The sequence below is a fragment of the Quercus lobata genome, chromosome 2, assembly GCF_001633185.2.
Source record: "Quercus lobata isolate SW786 chromosome 2, ValleyOak3.0 Primary Assembly, whole genome shotgun sequence".
Lineage (NCBI taxonomy): Eukaryota > Viridiplantae > Streptophyta > Magnoliopsida > Fagales > Fagaceae > Quercus > Quercus lobata.
The window spans coordinates 57,643,479-57,669,728 of NC_044905.1; the positions used below are offsets into that span (position 1 = coordinate 57,643,479).

The window sequence follows — 26,250 nt, forward strand, 5'->3', positions numbered from 1 at the left end:
TCCATGTTATTTTCATTTGAACTAACTCATAACAAGGCCGAAAAGCCCAAGACGAGGAAATTCTCCGGACATGGAGATGTAACTTCAATAAACAAGGGAAATGTATGCACGTCCAAGTATAGACGAGAAAATTTTCCCTTGAAATGGCACGTCCACAAAATGTTCGTCCCTGAAATAGACAGGATGGAACATAGTACGTCCACACACGAACGGACAATAGTACGTCAACAAAATGTTCGTCCCTAAAACAGACGGGATGAAGCATATTACACGTCCACGCATGGACAGATAAATGCAAATACGATGTTTTGGTTTATCAACCAAAGCATTCTAAAGCAATCAAGCTTATGGACAAATGCGAAGTTGTCATTTGCATTAGAAATTAAAAAACGGCGAAGTCTCAAGACGAGTGATATTTAGGATTTCACCAAGACGAGTATTTCACCAAGAGTTATATCTTAAAAGTTCCAAGCACTTTATAAGGTATCACCTTCATGGATGAGTAGAAATTTAAAACAAAAACACAACTTTCATCCTTGTTATAACAAAAAGAAACAAACAATTGTTTTAAGGGTGGACGACCAACGTCCGAACACCCTCTAAAAGTAAAAATTGATAACTCGTCTGAAAGCTGTGGACGAGATTAACATAAAGTTGAAACTTGTCTGAAAGCTATGGACGAGATTAACATAAAGTTACAACAACAGTCTTAAAAAAAGAAAAAAAAAAGTAGAGTAAAAAAGCATAATCAGGCTAAAGGGGCGTCTGTGTTCTGGTCATCCTGAGGTGGCCGGTTTGTAACATCATCCTCTACGTTAACATCTTCTGAGCTCGTCTGGAGGAGGGAACTGGTAGGAGCACCACTAAGATTGAGTTTGATAGAGCTGAAATCAATATTGGGGAAGTTCTCCACGACGTCCATCTTCAAGTCCTCAAACCCAGCTGCATAGTTAGTATCCAATAGGTCCATAAACTGCTTGAACGCCTTAAACTCTGCAACCGCGTCTTCCTTGGCCTTCTTGAGAAGATCACCCAGCTTGTCATTCTTCTTTTGCAAGTGATCAAGACGAGTGTCCTTCTCCACTACGTCAGTCTTCAGCTCTTCAATCTGATTTTGCAGCTCTTTTGCCCCTTCATTGGCTTTAGCAGCTACCTCAGCCCACCGTTTGCTCTCGTCCTTCACTTCCTTGATTCTCTTCTCTAACAAGACCCTCGTCTTGTCTAGATCAGTTGCTTGCCTGGACGCAGCAATGAACTTGGACATGGCCTGAATCATGGTTTAGTTAGGAATCTTGTCAAAAAGGATGAGACAAAAAAAAAAAAAAAAAGAGGGAAAATATACATACTTTGAAAAGATCATGAACCCCAGAATGCTCGAAGTCTTTCAAAGACATGTTATAGCAGGCAGATACGTCCGCATCAGTCACAGCCATCCTAAATCTTTCCCAAGCAAGATCATCATTCCCAATGAGGTGTTGAGGTACTTAGTGAGAAGGCTGAGACGAGGAAGGCGCCTTAATTGTGGACGGGGCTTGCATAGGAGAGCCCTTGGGCTCTGAATCAAGGATCTGGACGTCTTTAGGCTCATGAACAGGAATAGGTGTGGATTGAACGTCCTTAGGCTTGGACGACTTGTGCTTGACCTTTTTCTCCCTACGCCTGCTTGGAAGATTCCCCAAGTCAACCCCTAGCAATAAGTTCTTTCTTTGATCACCTACGGACGGATGAGATTGAGGCGGTGCCTCCTGCCCAGTTGCAGCTGCCTCATTCATAACTTCTTTGCCTTTGTTTTCCTTCATTGTAGCTATTCCTGAAAAGAAAGGTATTAAAAACAAACAAACAAACAAACAAACAAACAAAAAAAGAGGAAAGGGGAAACAACTAGGCGAGCTTATGTCTACGAATGGTAAGCTCGTGTGCAAGGGCTTCAGTGGACGGGTTAGGACCCAAACCCCAAGTGGCAAGATGTTAGAGACTAACCAAAGAATGGAAAGCCCTGTCAGTGTGCAGACGAACCTTTTGAATTCGTTCAATATAAAACCTGCCTAAGTGAGGTTGTCTAGCACTTGTGCAAAAAAATAAAAATAAAAAAAAATAAAAAAAATAAAAAATTTATTAGACAGCCGTCTACAAAGGTAAGTACAACACAAAACAAAATGACAACCATAAGCATACCTTCAGGACGAAGGTTCCCTAACTCTCCTGTGTAGGGAGGAAATGGGTCTTGAGAAACCTCGAGGGGACGTCCAGCCCAGAAACCTGAGATGAAAAAGAACTCCATCTTCCAATTCCTATCCGAGGAAACTATAGACTTAATTAATCTATAATCCTTCCATCTGGCTGTGAATTGATAAAAGCCAAGGGACTGATTGATCTCAGAAGGCTTGTAACAATAAAGGAACTCATCCACAGTCAGAGGATGGTTCCCCTCAAATAGCTCCCTCCACAAAACTTGCATGGAGACAATTAATCTCCATGCATTGGGGTTAAGTTGGCAAACACCTATACATAACCTAGTAAGTAATTCTCTGGCAAAAGCATTTAAAGGTAACCTAAGTCCACCTAAAAGATAGGCTTCGTAAATACCTATCCCAAAATGTGGCTGACAACACCACTCCCCACGAACTGCTAACCTAGGTTTAAGGTTGTCTGGGATTTGGTACCATTTTTTAAGCAAATCTAATCTCCTATCATCCGTCTTGGATTCTATTCCTATAGCACAACTGTACACTACCTCAACCTCGTCCTGAACTGTGGACGAGGGGGCACTTGTACCAGCCTGGGATCTAGACTCGCTCCTTGTCTTGAGTCCTTGGAAAACCTCTAAAGGTACCCCAGGGACACCGGACACATACTCGTCCGTGGTGTTTCCTCCACTACTAGTGCTGCTATTACTAATATCACTAAAGCCACTAAAACTACTTGGGTCATGATACTCGTCTATGGCTTTGCTCAAACTATTACTAGACGAGGAAAGAACGGTCTCAGACATTTTTAGGAAAACTTAAAATCTGAGGATGAGAATTAAAGAAATACCTGAAATCTAGACGAGGAAACTAAGGACAAGAGGATACTTCTAGACGAGGCGCTAAGACGAGGATGCTCAGGGAAGGAAATCTCAGAAATGTGAAGGGTACTGGAGGAATTCTACTATTTATAGGCTATAAACTTTGGGATGCAAAACGACACAGCCAACCAAAGTATGACACGTGGCATACTCCTCAAAAAAATAACCAGACGCATCAGTTTATCGGTTAAATTGTGACACGTGGCATTAAGTGCACATTTTGAGCCTAAAATTATCCTTAAGACGACCCATGGACAAGGGGGCAACTAATGGTATCTAAAAAATAACCAACTCCTTATTCGTCCATAGAGGTCGTCCATATAAAGGGTCGGAGTGAACACTCGTCCTTAGTCCACAAGGCATAGACTACCCGTCTGTCATCCACAGGAACCTCTAGACGACGTCTACTGACTGATGAACAATCACTCGTCCAACAGCGCTTAGGATGAGCCTAACGGCAGTTTTGACATGAAAAGATAACCGCTGTAGCGGTTATCAAGTTATACGCTCCGGACTCTGTGAAAAGGGGGGAAGTTATCCAACAAATAACCGTTTCCTAAACCTATAAAAGGGGATGAATCTTCGACAAGAAAAAGGGAAGTATTTTTTTTCCAGACACTATCTTTCTTTAAGAGGAGAATTCTTTCTTTCACGAGAAAATGCTAACTTCACCATTGGAGGGTTTGTGACCGGCCAACCCCGGTCTCCTCTGATCTCTTGTTTCTTATCTTTCAAGCCCTCAACATCATCGCAATCCGTGCTGTTCAACTAACTGATTCCTTGATCGTTATCAACTATAAAAAGTAAAAAATACAAAATAAAAATTTAACACCAAAATGAGTCTAGCCTACAATAAAATAAATATGGTAACAATAACACAATAAGTTAGCAACAAAATAAATAAATAAATGAAAAGGACTCTTCACTCTACTCTAGTCTACAATAACATAACAAGTCAAAAAAAAAAAAAAAAAAAAAAAAAAAAAAAGAATGACAAGGGCTCTAGTATACAGGAACAAGCTAACAATAAACACGTCAATAAGATAATAATAAACACATCAACATCAAAGCAATAATAAACAAATATCCCAACATCACAATCAACTATTAACAAATACACTAACAACACAGTTAAGCACATGGGGTTATTGATTTTTTCAAATCTCTAACATCAATAAGAAAATAACAACTCAACATCACAGTCACAAATTCACAACATGTCAACAAAAATAAACAAAAATATACCAACAATAAATAAACAAAAAAGCAACTAACTTTATATATTAGGAGTCAACGAGCACATATGACAAAGGCAAGCAGCTAACTTTAATAAAGAAACCAACTAGCACAAGCAGCCAAGCACATGGGTTATCAATTTTTTCAAAACCCTAATTTTATTTGCATATAAAACTTGAAAAAATAAACATATTGATCTTATGTTGCTACTACAAAACAGAGATTCAGTATTTTAAAAACCCTAACTTTATTGATTCAGTATTAAACAAAACCCAAAATACAAAACAAAGAGAAGGTTATCGAGATTTTCAATAAGCACATGAGACAAAGGCAAGTAGCTAACTTTAATAAAGAAACCAACTAGCACAAGTAGCCAAGCACATGGGTTATCAATTTTTTCAAAACCCTAACTTTATTTACATATAAAACTTGAAAAAATAAACATCTTGATCTTATGTTGTTACTACAAAACAGAGATTCAGTATTTTCAAAGCCCTAAAGTATTAAACAAAACCCAAAACACAAAACAAAGAAAGGGTTATCGAGATTTTCAAAAGAGAGTCTCTGTGAGATGAGAAGCCGATGATCAAGCCAACGTGGGGAGGGCGGCATGTAAAGCTGGTGGCAAAGGCAGATTCGACGTGAGAAGGACTATGGAATGGAGGATGTCTAAATGTGAGAGTGGAAGAAAAGTGTGGGGCATGTAAGGTAGGGTTTTCTAACTTTTGTTTTTATAATCTACTTAGCTTTAGTTTAATTAGTTTAAATAGATATTTACTTAGTTTAATTATAGTTAGTTAATCTAATGGATTTTAAAATGCCATGTTTAAAAAGATAAAATGAAAAGCTATTAAGCTTAGCTAGGGCCGGATTTGATGATTGATCTGATCATTTAAACAAAAAAAAGGCCCAAATGTTTTAAAATAAAAATGATGTGGGCCCAAAGTATATATAAACCAACGGAGGCCCAAAGCAAAGAATATATAATAACAAAGGCCCAAAGCTCAAATATTTACAAAATTTATATTAAATATAATATAATAATATATTTTGGTTTGGTTCGGTCGGTTCGGTGCATGAAAATCTGCCATCGAAAATTGAACCGAAATTTTCAGTTTTTAATATAATAAAACTGAAACCGAACTGAACCTAAACCAAACCGAAATTTTTTCAACGATTCAGTCGGTTTGAAGTGGTTTTTTCATTTTGTCGATTTTTTGCACACTCCTAGACCCTTCGAAGGTTAAGTCAGTGATATAAGAATGTCCAAGAACTCAAGAGTGCAAGAGCTAAGGAGAATTTGTGTACCTAAAAAGGGTTAGGTTTGCTATTTATATAGTAGCGGAGAGCTGACTTGAATCCCTTGATACAAGGGGAACTTCCTTATGAAAAGAAGGATCCTAAGATCTTGGGGATCTTCTTCCCATATAGGGAAGATCTGATTATGTGGTAGGATCTTTGGTTGTGGTGTGCAAATTATTTCCATGTATGGACATATGAGTGGGTTCCACGTGAATTCCATATGGAACCCTAGGGCACTGGATCGTCAAAAAAGGGGTTGGATCGACATTGAACCCAACCCAATGATCCATAGGATTGATGACTCCTTGAGGATCGATTACAAGCACAAGGCCGACAATCAAGTGAGGATCGTTTGGTACCCTATGTCGATTGATAAAAAATTATCCTCATCAGTTTTAATTTATATTTGGCAATAAAGTTAAGGTCAACTAAAGCCTAAAGCAATAAACAAATTCAAAGCAAAAAAATAGTCAGAACTCAAAGAAGAAACAATTGTCACAATGTCACACACTCACACTGTACATGACAAAAAAAATTAAACAAAAGATGCTTAAAATTAAAAGCAATCAACAAATAAAGTATAAAAATAAATAAATAAACCTAAACAAAAGCAGATAATTGATGGCATAGAGTCATATGATTATACTTACATGCTAATTAGTGGCTAAGTACATTTATTCAGACTTCAAAGCACACAAAATTGATGCACAGTAAAAGGTCGTAGCTATAGGTTTGGAGAATCGTGAAAATTGAAAACTGAAAAGTAATGGTATATGTACAAACTACAATGTGTGAATTTGCAGGGAACAATGTTTTTTGTGTATTTTTTTAGGTTTTCTCTTGTTTGAATTATCATATTATCACACATTTAAACAATAAAAGAGTCAATAAAGTAAAACTATTAATGTACTTTTACACAATTCACAAACCCGGTCGGGTTAATAAAACCCAACTAGGTCACACGTGTTGCTTAAAACCCACCAGGTTGCACCAGTTTTGACTAGGTCATGTACTGTTCCAATCCAATTGATCAACTAGCCCAGTCTATGCACTAGGTCACTAGATCACCGGTCCGAGCGGCCGGGCCGGGTCGAGCCGAGTTTAATAACACTTGGATACTTGGATGTTTTTAATTATTTATTTTAAACTTAAAATCAATGTCTCATGAGATCTCATGACTCTTTGAGTTCTTTTAGCTTCTTTTTTTTCTCTTATTTTTATCTTAAGTTCTTTTAGTTATATTAATTTATTATATTTTAGATACAATTTGTTAAAATATTTTAAATAGTAAGAGAATATGTATGCAATAAATTATAACAATTACCATCTTTATCTTGAATTAAGATATATTTGAACTTCTATAAATATTGATTTAGTCAATATTACATAATTTTACATATTTAAAATTTATTTTTGTATTAAATAATTATTAAATTTATTATGACGTAATTATGGTTCGACCTCGATTCAACCTAGGACTGACCTTAAAAATGTTGAACCTCTTTTTCTTTGATTCTTTGAACGGTCCAGATTTCAAAACCATGGTCTAACGATGATATTAAAATATTATTCATATGTCATTTGCGTTGCCCGCATCCTTAATTTAAAATTAAAAAAACAAAAAACAAAAAACAAAATTTAATCTCCCAATTTGAAACCTCACTCTCCCAATCTCCACTAGCGTCCTCCCTCCTCCATTCTTGCATGTGCAACTACTTTTTGATTTATAGGAACTCATATATATTGGAGACTATTTGGGATGTGATGCAAGCTTTAGCTTATTTGAGTTTTTAGCATCTTTTTGGTATTATTCATAGGTCTCATTGCACTTTTTAATATTATTTATGGATTTCATTGTACTATTTAGCTACCTTTTAGTTTTTTTTTTTTTTTTAATAGTACTTTCAATAAAAAGTTTTCAATTTCAAATAAATAAATTAGTCCCAAATGGACCCTATCTCAAGCCCAATGCTTGCGTTTATTTCTTGTAATATTTGTTTTTTTAATAATATTATTTCAACGGCCAATTGCCCAACTAAGTTTTGTCAAATCCCACTAATAATCAGTTAGGTTTGTACTTTTCCAAACAAGCACCAAATTGGTTTTCCATGCTAGTAATTTAAGAGATTACTCAATTCGTCCAAGCTAATAGATCTTGACTTACAACTATGACGTTTGCGGAGGAGGAAGTAGATGTAAGCCATGACCAGGGGAGGATGAAGAGGAGGAAGTAGATGCAGGCCATGGCCAGGGGAGGATGAAGGCAACGTTGACATACGAGATTGGGACAGTGAGGTTTCAGATATGGGGAGAAGCTTTTTTTTTCTTTTTCTTTTATGGTCCGTTTGGATTGAGGAGGAGTGAAGGGTAGTAGAGTAGAGTAGATTTAGCCCAAAATTAGCTTATTTTTAGCCAACTCTACTCTACTCTCCTCCACTCCCCCTCCTTTCCCCCTCCATCCAAACAGACCCTTAATTTTTAAAATTAAGGACACATGGTTGTCCACATGGCAACTCAAGTGGCATATAAATACTATTTTAATATCACCGTTAGACACATCAGCATTTTTCATCCTTCATTTAATGGTAGAGACTATTTTTGACCCAATATAAAAAGGTTAGATGCTAAACTAACACATTTGAAACATTAGATACCAAATTGACACATAGCATAAACGTTGGAGACCAAACTCATAATTTACCCTATTTTATTTTTGAAGACTACCATATTCTATATTTTACTGTCAAATTTTTCTAAATTTGATAGTTTTCAACAACTAGTTGATTGATGGAGAGTATATGTTTTTGATCAATTGAGCACTTAAGTCGATCAATCAAACAACGTAGATCAAATTGTAATTTCAAGCCCAGCCCACTATCCAAGCTTCTAGGGTTTCATGCCACTTAAGCCAGACTAAATAGAGACCTAATAGGACAAAATTATAAAGAGTAAAGAGCTGCTTGTTTTGTATCTAGGGTTTTTGTATCCAAAGCTCTCTCAAAGTTTCTACCGGTAAAATTCTTTGAAGAAACTAAAAAATCCAATGTTGTTGAAGTTTATGTTGCATCCAGTTAACATAGTTGCTAGAATCAAAATCTTCAAGTGGGTTCTTGGAGTTGTGGACTAGAGGTTTGCATTCAACAAAGTTTACTAACAATAAGTTAGTGGACTCAAAGCTACATTAGGTAACTTTACTAAGTTTTACTAGGAATAGGGTTATTCAATATTTTAAAACTTCTAATCAGTAAGTGGATTTGTTCTACCTTGGGATTGATAGGTTAAATCTCTCTATGATTTCTACTATGGAGTTTCTACTCAATTGGTTTTCCCTTGGTTACCATATTGATGTGTTATGTATTTTCCATTGCACTTTCTGTCTTGCTCAATATTGGTGATTGATTAGTTAACCAATGTTGTTTAATTAATCTAATGAACAACTTAGCCTTAAAACTAGTTAATAATTACTATTATAACAAGGGCCTAAAACCAAACAAGTGATATCATAGCAAGTATTTTCTGATTGAATTAATGTCCCGAGTGTGATCTTGGATTCCTACTATCATAGATAATCTTAAGTGTCTTGTTGCTCATGACTTTGAAAATTTAAATAAAGAAGGCTAATGATTATGTTGATTTTATTGATTATGCTATTGTATTTGAAACTCTCCATAAGGAATTATCTAAATTTATGAAAATTGCTAAAAAAAAAAAAATTCTAGGAAGATTTAAAAGGGGTAAAAGTTGAAAAGGAGGCATTGATTATAAGATTGGATGAATCAAATAAATTGTGTGTTTCAATCTAGGACTACATATCAAGTAACCCAAGTCACAAGTCTAGAAAAAATTTATTGGTAAGCTTCTGAAAAATTTAAGCTTGTCAATTTTTGAAAGAAAATTTTAAAATTGGTCTCCCTCTCAAAATAATCCTCCCCTCCCCCACCCCCTGAATACACTCTATTTTTTCACGACTTTCACCTACAAAGCCAAAAACTCGTGTTTTGTGGGTGAGAAAAGATTTTCTGAAGTGAATGTTGTTTACATTGTCCCTAGTTTAATTCTTTCAATTATTTGAGGACATTTTTATTTTCAATTTTTGGTTTGTTTTTATTTGAATTTTTTATATTATAAAATAATAATAAAAATAAATAAAAAAATTCAAAATTTTCAAAAAGATAAATATATATATATATATATATAATGTTAGTCTTGAGGTGTATTACATGAATTTTAGCATTTTTTTTTTTTGCTTGACTTAGAATATGCTTGACATTATGGAAAAACTTGAAAAGTGTGTGTAGTATAACTAAGTGCATGACTCTTCTAAGATAAATGCAAATTATGGTGTCAATATATAAAATTCATGTATGCACTGTATTTTTTGTTTTAGCACTTAAAATCCCTTGTAGGTTAAGTTCACAAAATAATTATTCATCGAAAACCTTAAGTTTTTAAGTCAAGCACTAATAGAAGTCTAGAAAAATTTTGTAATTTTCATACTTGATAAAAAAAATAGTGAAAAATGCTACTTATTTAGTTTGAAGCTACTATGATGTGTTATTCATAAAGAGAGTTGCCTATTTCAATAGTGTGAAAGCTGCCACTAATGATTGTGTAAATACTTATTGGAGAAATAAGGTGGCAAAAGAAAAATAATCTTTTTTTTGGAGAGATATGGTAGAGAGAGAAAAATGCAAATGCCAACAAAGCTCTATGAAAGGAGAAGGTTAGAGAATTCCTCTTTGGTTTTGGAATCCCACAATGACTAGAAGAATAATAAGGAGGTGCAACAATTATGTTCAAAGTGGTAGTCTCACATTGGAAAAAGGAATAAACAAAGAGGAGTGACACCCTTTATAAAAGGAGTGGTAGAGTAGCTTTGTTGCATGTGAGAGTGTAATACCCAAAAAAAAAAAAAAAAAAGGATTTAAAAGGAGGGATATTTAAGTAAATTTCTTTGTGGGGCCAATTTTATAATTTCTAATTATAAGGGAGTTTTTAGAAAATAAGGTTGAAACCCTAGCTATATATAAGCTTATTAAATCAACATATAGGGAGGGATATTTTGAGAGAGGAGATTACCTAAAGGACTGAAGTGGAGAAGAATTGACTACACCCTTGAGGTAAGAGCTTAAGAAATCTTGTTCTTTTATCAAATTTAGACTTTATGTGGTATTAGAATATTGTCTTATGTGGGTATTTTGACCAATAATGAAACTATTTAAATATTCAAAAGTTTTAAGGATGCAAACAAAGAAAAGCTTAGATTTTTTTTTTTGTAAATTGGACAACGTATGTAACACCCCAACCTAATTGCTTAATTAATTTATGGGTTTATATGCATGTCATTATCTTAATTACTTTTAAGTACATGAAACTTTGATTTTGTGATATTATAGAACATTTATGCTATTTTAATGTGATGGGTATAACTCTATAAAGGTAAAGATATATATATATATATATGTGTGTAAAATAATATTATTCTTGTAAATAAGTGTGAATGCAAAGAAAAAAAAAGTTGAAAAGGGGTGGGATATTTTCTTCCCTAGCATCCCACGTATCCCACCCTAATTTGTCCACATTTCTTGTCTTCTTTTGTGCCCCAAAAGTCTCCTTCTTATCCTATTTTGCTGGCTGCCTCAGACCTGAAAGTCCAGCAGCTCATTTTCCCCTTTCTTTGTTCTTCTTTCTTCTTCCTTCCTTACACGGCAACATCTCTCCCTTCCTTTCTCACCAAAAATTCTAGTTTCTTTAAAGAAGAAATTAAACAATTAACCCTAAGGTTTCATCTTCAAAGTGTGTGGGTAAGTAAGTTAAACCTCATCTGATTTTGTGTATTTGGCTAGTATAATTGTTTGCTTATTTTCCCTCTTTGTTCTCTACTCTGTTTTTGGAAGTTGAATTGGTGATTCTGTTTTAGTTACTTGAAATATTGATGATATTGTGGTCTATTGAATGCTTATTAGGGTATTTTAATATGTATAATATAGGTATAAAAATATCCAAATGAAATTAAGGCCTATTGCTATTTGTTGATGATTTTGTAAGAATATGTACTGAAGCTGTCTCTGTGACAGATTTGATGTTTACAACAAGAAAAATATGTATTAAATCATATTCTGTGAATTAGAATGCTAGGAGTAGTTTTTATGAATTCTAAGATACATATGGTTGTTATAGAAGTGGTCTCACAGCATTTGGATGAACATAAAAATAGTGGTTTAATTTGTAAGTTGCAAGAAATTCTGTCAGGACAGATTTGAGTATACTGTCTTGTGTGATTTTTTGTAAATCATGGGTTAATTCTTTGACTCCGAAAGTTTTATGGTTTATACTGGACATACAGGGGAGTAGTTCTATAAAATTTCATGACAATTGGAGGTGTGTGGACAGCCTGTTTGTATTTTACAAATGGAGCATATGTGGCTGTAATGAGCAGTGAACAATATATGCTACACCTAACTTTGTGGATTTAATTCTCAAGTTAGGGTGTATGTTTTGAGCTATAATTTAATACACTCATCCTTTGGTATGTTTTAAGCATATATAAATTTTATGGATTGGTTTCTCTATGGTTTGGCTGCAAAATGTGTTTGATGATTGTATCATATGTTTTGGGGAACTTTATGTGATGGGAATTAAGATTTTCTTGAGTTTGAGAGTTCGGTAGTGATTGAGGTATAAGTTTATATATTAGGAAGAGTTTGTTTGTAATAAGTTTTGTTTTTTTCGTTTAGGTGGCGAGAACGAGAACACGGACACTTGAGCTCCTCGTGTACAATCTCTCGCGCCTTCTATTTTCAGGTAAGGGACTCGTGACGTGTGCTTTTAATAAGTATAAAGATTATTTCGAAAACTATTATGCATTAAAACTTTTTGATTAGAGATATTACATAAAATCATGATTTAAGTAAAGTATATGTTCGTGAGTTGTTCAATCTTATGTATATGATAATTTTAGCATATTAATGCTAGTACTTATATCACGAACATAATATTTGAGAATGAAGTGGATATGCTACTATTATGAAATAATTATGTAAAAGCATAGTTATCAGAAAATTATAGCGTTCGGGTTATTCCATTGTTATGTTCTGAACTCAGCCAATAGGGGTTAATTATTGGCTTTTCATGAAAAATGTTATCTATTTAGCCATTTAAAGTAGAGGAAATGGGGTTGCTCATAACTCTAGGCCATTTAAAGTAGAGGAAATGGGGTTGCCCGTGACTCTAATCTGAATAAGGCCTTCTCCCCAATGTGTACGGACGGTGGGGAGGAATAAAACCTTGAGGAAATGTGCCATCGAGCCTCTCAAAGAGGACAATATCATGCACACGAGGTTACCCAAATGTGATGAGGCCTTCTCTGTACAGACTTATCAAATATGGACTAACCAATATGTTATGAATAGCTATATTATGTTATTGAGCATTAAAGAATGATTTGTTTAAATGCATTATGAAAATTAAAAGCTCTCATGAAAAGAAGTTTATGATGAAGCATTTTATAGTTTTTTTTTTTTAAGATAAGGTTATGGAATTATATGTATGTTCCTTATTATGTCCTTTTATTTTTATATGAAAGGAAAATGAAATATTTTTATCTGAAAAGTTCATAAGTTATTTAAAAGCAATATGAATAGTATGAAGGCTATTTGATCAAAGCTGGCATATCCATAAACTATTTGATTTACATGCATTCTTATTAAAGGCCTATGGAGCTTTAAAACCTTACTGGGTTTCGCAGCTCACCCTATTATATTTTAGTGCATAGGTTCTTCCTGAAAGCAGCGAGAGTATTAGAGGTGGCAAGGATTCTGTGTTTTCTCGTTTTGTTAGAATGTAGAGTTTTGTTGTATAGCAGTTAGCTCTTTTGTTGTATAGAAGGAATCAAGATGTACTTGATCCTTTGAGCACAGATGTAATTCGGTACTTTAGTTTGTTTTGAACCCCAGTTGTATGTCTTGGGGGTTAGGTTTGTAATAAGAGTTTTGCTAAACGTTTAGCTATGTAATTTTTACTTGAATATCTTAAGTTTCAGCCTGGTGGTATTTTTCCAAGTTCGAAGGAAATGAAATTTCAGGGTTGCCATTATTTTTGTATATATTGTCTTTTATGCAAGAAAATAAGTAGGAATTCAAGAAACAATTCTTAATATGTACCTTCAATTTAGGTTGGTTCGTATTAATATTAAGATAAACTTGATATTAACATGTCGATCATGTTCTAAACTCTGAGATATAGGTTTGGGTCGTGACAGCATACTTGCAGATTTTTCTAAGTTTACTGACAAGCACATATTGAAGCTGCAAATTTAAGCGGGTGAGGGGTCAAGTTTTTGCACAGTGTTTGTGTCAGGAAACTGTACCGAATTGATGGATTTGGAGAAAAACAAAGGTCTAGTGAGTATAGGTTTAGGTTTGAGGTCTGACAAGTCGTAAAAAAAATAATAAATAAATAAAACAAAAAGGTATACGTAACAGTGAATTTTGTTGAAGATGGGTCGGCTACCAAAAAAAAAAAAAAAAGAGTTGTAATGTAAGAGCATCAACATTGGGGCTTCTATATGCCAAATGTTAGGAACATTTGGCATTTAAGCCCCAAAACTACCCAACAATGGAAAGGCCATATCCAATATGCCAATTCCAAATTTGGGATTTAGCTACAGTACCATCTCAAATGTAAGATGGTACTGTAGCTGAATGTTATAAAAAAAAATAATTTTTTAATACCTCATTTCTCTCTCCTCTCTCATTTATCCCGGTAAAGTACTCTCTCCTCTCTCATTTTTTCTGTTTCTTTTCTCTCACTTTCTTCCTGCTCTCTCTTCTTCAACGGAATGGAGGCAACGGCGTGGAGGCTTGATCAGAAAAGCTGTGGTGGAGGCGTGGAGGTCGTGGGTTTCCGGCGTGAGGGTCGAATTTGGGTGGCGATTGGGTGGCGTTTGGGTGGTGTTTGGCGTTTGGCGTTTGGGTCGAAGATGATGACGATGATGACGGGCGACGGGCGACCCTCTCTCTCTCGCCATCGCTGCCGGTGAGAACAGATGGGTTTGGGTTTGGGTTTTGCGAGAACAGATGGGTTTGATTTTTGATTTTGGATTTTATTTTTGGATTTTGATTTTGATTTAGGATTTTGATTTTGGTTTTGATTTTGATTTGGCTGGATTTGGCTGTGCTGTGTTGCCATTGGATTGTGTTTTTTTTTTTTTTTTTTTTTTTAGCTACTGGGGTTTGTGGTTATGGCTGGTGGGCCGACGGTGGAGGTGGTGGAAGTAGTTGTGGCTGGTGGGTCGACGGTGGGGTGGGTGTCTATGGCTCCGTCGGAGTGGGTTTTGGGTCAGTGGGTGGCAGGGTGGGTTTGCTGCCTGGGTTTTTTTTTTTTTTTTTTTGTGGTGTTGACGGAAAAAATTATGGGTGTTGTTGGTGGTGGCGGTGGTGGTGTCAGGTGTGTAATGCGTCGGTGGTGGTGATTGTGGTTTTTTGGGTCAGTGGGTGGCAGGGTGGGTTTGCTGCCCAGGTTTTTTTTTTTTTTTTTTTTTTTTTGGTGGGTGTTGACGGTAAATTATGAGGTGATGCTGGTGGTGGCAGTGGCGGTGTAGTGAGTCGGTGCTGGTGGTGGCAGTGGCGGTGTAGTGAGTCGGTGCTAGTGGTTGTGGTTGTTGAACAGAAATAAAGGGAGGGAAAGATTAAATAATGTGTTTTATTGTAAATGATGGTAATTGTGGGATATGTTATTTTATTGTATAAAAATATTATTTTAATGAGTAGAATAGGAAAATAAAAGTTGGGATGTTGGGTATGTTGAAAAATGATATGGTATAAGTAATAAAGTAGGTTTTTGGGATGGTAAAATAAGATAGGATTTGAGATCCGGATGTGGATGCTCTAAGTGTTGTACTTGAAGCATGTCCCACGTCCTTGTCTTCCTAGTGTGATATAACACTAAGAGCAATAGCCTTATCTTTTAAGGCATTAATGGTGGCAGAATATATATATATATATATATATATAGAAAAATATTATGATTGATGGAATATTGGTGTAAGATAAGCAGATAAATATGGGATATTATTAATAGTTTTTCTTTTGGTCGGGTATCATTATAAGGCTTTCTTGAATTATTTGATTATTGAGTAAATGGTGCCTGTAAATTTGTTAGGTGAGATCTAAGGATTTTAGAGAAAGTGTTAGGGAGAAGCTCTTTGTGATGAGCTAGTTGAGGTAAGTAATCTTATCCTAATTGGTTTTATTTTGCGTATTTTAATTACTGAAAATTGTCTACAGTTGTTACAATTTTATTTCTATTGTATTACTGATTTCAAGTAAAGAATTATCACAAATATATCTGATTACTTAATATGTGATGTATTTTGTTTAATTTTTTTTTAGCTATATTGATTTAAAGTAAAAAATTATAGAAATATCACAAATAGATTTGAATATTGAATATATGTTATTATATATATGTATTTGAATAAGATATATTTTTGTTAGAAACTATGATTTCATATATATGATTATGAACAATCTGACTGTGAATTTATTCTGATATCCAGCCAATGGTGGTTATTATGAACAATCATAATCATATATATGATTATGAACAAAACAAAACAAAAACAAAAAACAAAAAAAAAAAGGATTTAAAAGGAGGGATATTTAAGTAAATTTTTTTGTGGGGCCAATTTTATAATTTCTAATTATAAGGGAGTTTTTAGAAAATAAGGTTGAAACCCTAGTTATATATAAGCTTATAAAATCAACGTATAGAGAGGGATATTTTGAGAGAGGAGATTACCTAAAGGACTGAAGTGGAGAAAAATTGACTACACCTTTAAGGTAAGAGCTTAAAAAATCTTGTTCTTTTATCAAATTTAGATTTTATGTGATATTAGAATATTTTCTTATGTGAGTATTTTGACCTGTAATAAAACTATTTAAATACTCAAAAGTTTTAAGGATGCAAACAAAGAAAAGCTTATATTTTTTTTTTGTAAATTGGACAGCGTACCTGCAGATTTTTCTAAGTTTAGTGACAAGCACATATTGAAGCTGCAAATTTAAGCAGGTGAGGGGTCAAGTTTTTGCACAGTGTTTGTGTCAGGAAACTGTACCGAATTGATGGATTTGGAGAAAAACAAAGGTCTAGTGAGTATAGGTTTAGGTTTGAGGTCTGACAAGTCGTAAAAAAAATAATAAATAAATAAAACAAAAAGGTATATGTAATAGTGAATTTTGTTGAAGATGGGTCGGCTACCAAAAAAAAAAAAAGAGTTGTAATGTAAGTGCTGTACTTGAAGGATGACCCACGTCCTTGTCTTCCTAGTGTAATATAGCACTAAGAGCTATAGTCTTATCTTTTAAGGCATTAATGGTGGCAGAATATATATATATATATATATATATATATATATATATATATGTATATATATAGAAAAATATTATGATTGATGGAATTTTGGTGTAAGATAAGCAGATAAATATGGGATATTTTTAATAGTCTTTCTTCCGGTCAGATACCATTATAAGTCTTTATTGAATTATTTGATTATTGAGTAAATGGTGCCTGTAAATTTATTAGGTGAGATCTAAGGATCTTAGAGAAAGTGTTAGGGGAAAGTTCTTTGTGGTGAGCTAGTTGAGGTAAGTAATCTTATCCTAATTGGTTTTATTTTGCGTATTTTAATTACTGAAAATTTTCTACAGTTGTTACAATTTTATTTCTATTGTATTACTGATTTCAAGTAAAAAATTATCACAAATATATCTGATTACTTAATATGTGATGTATTTTGTTTAATTGTTTTTTAGCTATATTGATTTAAAGTAAAGAATTATAGAAATATCACGAATAGATTTGAATATTGAATATATGATATTATATACATATGTATTTGAATAAGATATATTTTTGTTGGAAACTATGATTTCATATATATGATTATGAACAATCTGACTGTGAATTTATTCTGATATCCAGCCAATGGGGGTTATTCATTGGTACTCTGATACCCTGTCAATGGGGGTTATTCATTGGTATTCTGATACCCAAACCAATGGGGGTTATTCATTGGTACTCTGATACCCAGCCAATGGGGGTTATTCATTGGTACTCTGATACCCAAACCAATGGGGGTTATTCATTGGTACTCTGATGCCCAGTCATGGGGATATAGCGTGACCATAGTCATAAGATTGTTAAGAATATGAATTACATTTGAGTATTTGAATTATTTTGAGTCCTTAAAACTACATATGTGATTTTGGAAATGTTTGAGTATTTGAACTAATTTGAGTCATTAAAATTGTTTAGGTATTTTTTTTGGAACGTATTGTAAGTTATAGGTTTGATATATAGAAAACTGACTACTTTCTAAACCATCTATGATATATTTGTCAGATTAAAATATGTGATCTATTTGCAACTTATTATTTTAAGACTATGAAACTTCTTTAATTATTTTTGAAAACCCATAGTATATTATAAATTTTGAAGACTCATATTACATCTTATTACTTTACACATCTATTGCTTGATAGAACTTATTATGACTTTGGTTACTTATTGAGTTGTCAACTCACTCCCTTTTCCCCTCCAGTTTCAGATTGTGAAGAATAGCAAGTTTTGGGAGTTTTGATGTTGTGTTGTGAGCAGGAAAGAAGCTTAGTGATTTTGGGATTGGATGGTCTTCTAATAGTGTTATATTTATTGGCCAATTGGCATTATGTACATTAGGTTTGGATTTTGTTCCTTTTAAATTATTGGAGATCTATTCATAAAGAAATTGTTGAGGTATTTTGGATTTATTTGATTTAATTTTTGAGGATAAATTTTAGTTGCTAAGAAGGCTTTGTACACTTGTAGGGTTCTTACTTTATAAGCGTGCGGCAGTTGTCACGTGCTTGTCTTTATAATTGGGTTCGGGGCGTGACAATTTTAATGGTATCAGAGCTTAGGTTATGATCTTATAGATTTATGCTAGGTTTTGATTTAGAATGAAATCTACACCTTAGGCATTACAATTCTAGTTATTGTTTATGAAGGTTATTAGGTCATAGAAAGTGTTCTTTTGATGACTTGATGAGAAGTGTAAGTGTGGTTCCATCATATGATGATTTGTTAGGTCATATTTAAAGGATTTGATATTTATGTCTATGTGGTTATGCATACGTGACTTATAAATACAAAAGGGAGGATTTTAATTGATATACTTCTATGATCTTATACTAGTATTAAATGGGTGTATTTTATTCTTGAAAATTTCGTAATTGATCAGATTGGTTATTAAAACTTCTTCTTCTTATTAAAAGGAAAAGAGAGTGAGAAAAGAACAAGCAAAGGAAATCTTCCTGCTGTTTTGTGACTGATCTTTTGAAAACTCATTTGATAGTTTTGCCTAATATAATCAACCTACCTAAGGTTAGTTTGATCTGTAGGAGATTCTCAAAGGTTTAATTATTGAATGATAGTTTACTATATGTCCTATTTAGAATTTGGAGTGCTTAATCATTATTAGGAATTGACTATTGCAGAACTTTATTTTGGGGTTAAGGTTTGATGTTAGAGCTATGATTCCTTGATTTTAGTTTATATGGAGTTAGGAAATTAATGGAAAGTTTGTAGTGTAAGGGAAAATCAATTTGTGGTTATTGTAGTTCACATTATATTATATGTTATTATATAAATTCTAAGGGTGTTTAAAGAATTCAACAATATATTGGTGGAATTCCTTGGATTCTAATGTTAAGGACCGACCTTCTTTTGGATCATTGTCCTTGTTAGCATTGACCTACATGGATTACCATAGCCTAATTTATGTGTGAGGTAGTCCCTAAATGTTTTTGAGACATGTTCTGTTACTTAGAAGTTTGAGGTCCTAATTTTCTTTCTATGGACTTGGAGGATTGTTTAATATCCTGGGCGATAATTTTTGATATCCTGGGTGATAATTTTTGATGCCAAAAATGTAATTCTTTGAATTTTAACTGATAAGAGTTAATGGATTGGCTCAATTTAAAAATAAGGTGGATACAACACAAGAACGTAGTAGTATTGAATTGGACAAGTGAACCATAATTTTGATTGGATATTGAAGGTTTTGGGATGGCAAGAGAGTTTATTTTGAAAGACTATTACAATTTGAATTATAGTCAGTTGTGGCACATTTATTTCATATTGAAAAGTGGTTAATAATTATAAAGTTGCATTGTACTCTAAGTTCTAGGCTGCTAGGACAATATTATTTGCTAGTTTAAAAAAAATAATAATAATAAAAAGGGCTTTGAGATACTTCATGGACTATTCCCTTCTAGCCGATGTATACTTAGAGACTTGTTTTCATAATAGGCAATGTAATTATAAGGAACCCATCTCTTCAATGAGTTCCAGCCCAAGTATCATCTAGAGATTAAAGGTGAATAAATGTTACTTATTTGTGAAGATAATTTATGATTAAGATAGACGTTCTATGACAGACCCTTATATCAATACTCAATAGATTATTTATGGACACTTTGGAATTTCTATCTTTCAAAACTTGAGGTAGAAAAGATATAGTGATATACGCATATGTTGTAAATTTGTTTCGAACTTAGGAAGGATTGGAACTTTGGATGCACTACTTGATTTTGAGGTAGAGAATTAAACGGATGCTAATATTCAATGGTCTATGGTGAATCTCAAAATTGTGGATTTCCCTAGTTGTAATTTTTGGAGACTACTTAGGCCTTGGAATTTTGTTGAAATTAAAAATTGATGGAAAATCAGTTATTGTGGTTAATCTAAACGAATGGGCCTTGGAACTTTTATTCATATTGAAAGGAACTTAGAGAGCTATTTAGACTAGAGATATGTATATTTTTAAAAAATCTTATATTTTTTGTAATATAGTTGTTCTTAAACTATGGGTAATTGAGTAAGAGATTATGTGGCAGAAGCTTCATGGCTCCATTTGCTTTGGAAATTTTTATTTTACAAATTTTGAGGAAGGAAAAGTCTACGCATATGTTGTGAAATAGTTTTGAACTTATATTTAAGTGGAAGTAATGTACAACTCAATGGGATGTCAGAGAATAATGATTTGCGGTAGACTTTGATTGTGGTTTTCTTTTATCACAACCTTGGAGGTTTCTTCACCATTTAGAATTATTGGAGATTACATATTGTAGAAACTATTGTTTTTTTACTGGGTTTACTTGAACATGTAGGTTTTGAAATTTATATTCACCATGGAGGTAAATTATAGTGCAATTCGGGTCGAGTGATAAGCATAAAAAAAAATAAAAATAAAAAATGAGGAATTCTTCATAGTTTAATTTCTCTTACTGTGGTGATGGGAGATAAATTTGTATAGACCAATATGATTGTGGCTTTAGAGTAGCGCAGCAGAAGCATGATAAATTGGTTCAGTTTGTGATGAATTCAGATGACTGAATTCTTATAACTAGGGGAGATTGTAAAACTCCTCAAAAAAAAAAAAAAAAGATTTAAAAGGAGGGATATTTAAGTAAATTTTTTGTGTGGCCAATTTTATAATTTCTAATTATAAGGGAGTTTTTAAAAAATAAGGTTGAACCCTAACTATATATAAGCTTATTAAATCAACGTATAAGGAGGGATATTTTGAGAGAGGAGATTACCCAAAAGATTGAAGTAGAAAAGAATTGACTACACCCTTGAGGTAAAAGCTTAAGAAATCTTGTTCTTTTATCAAATTTAAACTTTATGTGATATTAGAATATTTTCTTATGTGGGTATTTTAACCAGTAATGAAACTATTTAAATATTCAAAAGTTTTAAGGATGCAAATGAAGAAAATCTTAGATTTATTTTTTTGTAAACTGGACAGCATACCTGAAGATTTTTCTAAGTTTAGTGATAAGCGCATATTGAAGCTACAGATTTAAGCGGGTGAGGGGTCAAGTTTTTGCATAGTGTTTGTGTCAGGAAACTGTACCGAATAGATGGATTTGGAGAAAAACAAAGGTCTAGTGAGTATAGGTTTAGGTTTGAGGTCTAACAAGTCATAAAAAAAAAAAAAAAAAAAAAATGTATACGTAACAATGAATTTTGATGAAGATGGGTCGGCTAAAAAAAAAAAAAAGAGCCATAGAGCCATAATGTAAGTGTTGTACTTGAAGGATGACCCACGTCCTTGTCTTCCTAGTGTGATATAGCACTAGGAGCTATAGCCTTATCTTTTAAGGCATTAATGGCGACATAATATATATACACACACATCTATATAGAAAAATATTATGATAGGTGGAATTTTGGTGTAAGATAAGGGCCAAAATGGTCCATTAGCATTAATTTTTGAAATATTTAGTAACAGAGCACTGTTTCGGAAATAATTAGGGAAATATCACTTTTTCCGGCCCTACAGCGGCGTTTTCCTGCAAAATTTTTTTATAAGTCCCATAACAGGTTCAAGGGGCTCCTATAGTGGCGTTTTTTAAGCCCTATAGTGACGTTTTCGGGCCCTATAGCTGCGTTTTCGGAAAAAGTGGTATTTCCCTAATTATTTTCGAAACAGTGCTCTGTTGCTAAATATTTCAAAAATTAATGCTAATGGGCCATTTTGGCCGTAAGATAAGCAGACAAATATGGGATATTTTTAATAGTCTTTCTTCTAGTCGGGTACCGTTATAAGTCTTTCTTGAATTATTTGATTATTGAGTAAATGGTGTTTGTAAATTTGTTAGGTGAGATCTAAGGATTTTAGAAAAAGTGTTAGGGAGAAGTTCTTTGTGGTGAGCTAGTTGAGATAAGTAACCTTATCCTAATTGGTTTTATTTTGCATATTTTAATTACTGAAAATTGTTTACAGTTGTTACAATTTTATTTCTATTGTATTACTGATTTCAAGTAAAGAATTATCACAAATATATCTGATTACCGAATATATGATATATTTTATTTAATTTTTTTTTAGCTATATTGATTTAAAGAAAAGAATTATAGAAATATCACAAATAGATTTGAATATTGAATATATGAGTATATATATATATATATATGTGTGTGTGTGTGTGTATTTGAACAATTTGACTATGAATATATTCTGATACCCAGCCAATGGGGATTATTCATTGGTACTTTGATACCCAAGCCAATGGGGGTTATTCATTGATATTCTGATACTCAAACCAATGAGGGTTATTCATAGATACTCTGATACCCAGCCAATGGAGTTTATTCATTGGTACTATGATGTCCAGTCATGGGGATATAGCGTAACCATAGTCATAAGATTGTTAAGAATATGAATTACGTTTGAGTATTTGAATTATTTTGAGTCCTTAAAACTACATATGTGATTTTGGAAATGTTTGAGTATTTGAACTAATTTGAGTCATTAAAACTGTTTATGTATTTTTTTTGGAACATATTGTGAGTTATAGCTTTGATATATGGAAAACTGATTACTTCCTAAACCATCTATGATATATTTGTCAGATTAATGTATGTGATATATTTGCAACTTATTATTTTAAGACTATGAAACTTCTTTAGTTATTTTTGAAAACCCATAGTACATTATAACTTTTGAAGACTCATATTACATCTTATTACTTTACACATCTATTGTTTGATAGAACTTATTAGGAATTTGGTTACTTATTGAGTTGTCAACTCACTCCCCTTTTCCCATCCAGTTTCAGATTATGAAGAATAGCAAGTTTTGAGAGTTTTGATGTTGTGTTGTGAGCAGGAAAGAAGCTTAGTGATTTTGGGATTGGATGGTCTTCTAATAGTTTTATATTTATTGGCCAATTGGCATTATGTACATGAGGTTTGGATTTTGTTCCTTTTAAATTATTGGAGATCTATTCATAAAGAAATTGTTGAGGTATTTTGCATTTATTTGATTTAATTTTTGAGGATAAATTTTAGTTGCTAAGAAGGCTTTGCACACTTGTAGGGTTCTTACTTTATAAGCATGCGGCGGTTGTCATGTGCTTATCTTTATAATTGGGTTCGGGGCGTGACAGAGAGTTAATTAGGAGGAAAGCTTTGCTTGTACAAGAGAGGTAAAGACTAGCTTTCCTAGTGTGTTAGTGTGAAAACACCTTTTGGTGTATTGGGTTATGGGTAATTTATGTTTGAGATTTTTTTGGTGAGTTTTTGCGATTGTAATTTCTATTAATAATAGTGAATTTTGGTTGGCATTGCTCATGGAGGTAGGCTCGGAGTTAGCCTAACCATGTTAATTTTTGTGTGCTGTGATGCTCGCTATTTTATTTTTTTTCATGTATTTTCACACCCAAAAAAAAAAAAAAGAAGGTATTAAAGCTAGCTATTAGCTCAAGCTCTTGGCGATTGCAAGTACAAAGTTTGAGGTGGAGATCTTTGTTGGGAAAAATAATTTTGGTCTTGGCAAAGCACTATCAAAGACGTCTTGGTGTAGCAAGGATTGAGTAAGGCGTTGCTTGGAGTGTCAAAGATGGCTGCTACTATGTCTGATGGTGACTAGGAAGAGTTTGATATGAAAATAGTGAGTACTATTCGTTTTAGTCCTTTCCCTGCCGTAAAGTTTAGTATGTTAAATGAGACTCTCCCCAAGAGTTATGGAAAAAGTTAGAGAAGGTATATATGTCAAAGTCATTGACAAATCAATTGTGCTTGAAGAAAGAGTTTTATTGATTGTGCTTGAAGCTACCGACATAAGTGATCATCTGAATGTTTTCAGTAGATTGACTACTCAATTATTAATATTAAGTATGGAGACTAAGATTGATGAGGAAGATCAAGCTCTATTGTTGTTAACCTCACTCCCTCGTTCATATGACACTCTACTGACTCTAGGGACTACACTGTTAGTTGGTAAAGAGACATTAAAGTTAGAAGATTTTAGACCAATTTTGTTGGAAACAGAGAAGGTCAAGAAGCCAACAAATAATTTTGAAGTTCTAGTATTAATGGTGAATTTTAATTCAAATCATGGTAGGAGCTGGTCACATGGGAAGAATGTAAGGTTGAATTTATTCAACCATCTAATTGGCTTTATTCCGTGTCAAATTTGCTTGTAATTCAGCATTTAGTATCCCTGTATTTAGGTGGGTTTGATGTAAGGGTAGTGAGTGAGATAAAGTGAAGATTGCTCAAGAGTGTGCAAGAAAATAGAGACTCGCGGTTGAGACTCGCGGGTGACTCGCAGCTGCAAGCCGCCAGACGCAGCACATGTGCCAAGCATACTGGAAGATGAACAGTCATGCTAGTTGGAGCACTACAGGACAAAACAGGACAACTGGCTATACGGTTATCTCGCGACTGGATCTCGCGACTTTGTCAAGCCGCGAGGTCAAGCCGCGAGCCACCCCTGTTTTGTTAAACCTGACGTTTCACATTCCTCTCCCACTCCAGTATAAATACCCCTTTTACCCACGATTGAAAGAGAGCTTCCAGAGAGAATTTTGAGAGAGAAACCCTAAAGAAAAACAAGATTGATTCACCCACAATCTATACATTAGAGTCTCTTCAAATTCCTCAACTCTCTTCCTCTCCATTGTCAAATCCTTGAGAGGCATTATACCAGACCTGGTTCTCACCATCATCATCACTGTGAGACAGCTGTTTGGATTTCTGGAAAGCAGTTAGGAAGGAACCAATCTTCATTAGTTGATGCTACGGTCTAGTAGCGGAATCCGGGAAGTTTGAAAAGAAAAAGGTTCGGCATAATCTCGTTGGAGTAAGAAGCTTGGAGGGCTTAGGTGCACTGGGTAGATTAGGCTTGAAGGGTCTATTGCTAGTGGATTGTTTACCGCTTGGAGGGCGGCGGAGAGGTTTTATGCCGAGGGCTTCGGTTTCCTCTTCGATAACACATCGCGTGTTGTCTTTGTGTTTGCATCTTCCTTCCTCTCTATCTTTGCCTTTTTATTATCTGCTGTGGATTTTATTTTGTGTTGGCTTAGATAGTTTTTAACCAATTTCATATTATAGCATATGTTAAGTTTCCGCACACTAGTTGTTTGACATATTGCTTGAATTTGTTAAATTGTAATTTGGGGGTCTAAACGTTCAAAGGTGTTTATACACATTTTTTGAACTTTCAAAGAATGATAAGGAAAAGTTAGGGAGAAGTTAAGATCAAAGTCTAGACCAAGGAAGGACATTAATGACTTAGTGTTATTATTTCCATGAGAGAGGCTATTATCAGTATCAATCAAGAAGTTGAAAGATGATTTAGAAAACTTGAAGAAAAGTCCTGATAGTCAAAAGCCTATGGCTGCAACTGTTTCTACAACATATGGTGATGACGAAGATTGTGATGATCTTCTTATGGTTAGCAAAGGTGTGGATTCTATTGAAAACTCATGGGTTTTTTTAATTCTGTGTGTACTTTTATATGTGTTGCAATAGTGATTGGTTTGACATCTACAAGACTTGGGATGAAGGGTTTGTTATGTTGGCTAATAATTTGGAATTCAATGTTGTGAGAATAGGGGTCAAAATGGCCAAATATCACATATTTTTGAAATTTGCAGCAAAATAGGACTATTTACAAACTATGTAGTAGAATGCCACCCTTTTTCCACATAGAACTCGATTTCAATGATATTGAGCTCCAAGTGTAAAAAATGCCATGTGATGTGGATTTTCTTAATAAAAAATGCCACGTGGAACTCAATATTTATAAAATC

At 33.8% G+C, this 26,250-nt stretch overlaps 1 long non-coding RNA gene across 1 annotated transcript; it reads left to right on the forward strand.

The window, feature by feature from the left end:
• Positions 1 to 11,159: 11,159 nt before the first annotated feature.
• LOC115978092 lies at positions 11,160 to 13,682 on the forward strand. Its single transcript, XR_004088639.1, has 3 exons — positions 11,160 to 11,409; positions 12,343 to 12,409; positions 13,353 to 13,682. It is a non-coding gene; the product is annotated as an uncharacterized LOC115978092 (long non-coding RNA).
• Positions 13,683 to 26,250: the final 12,568 nt, after the last annotated feature.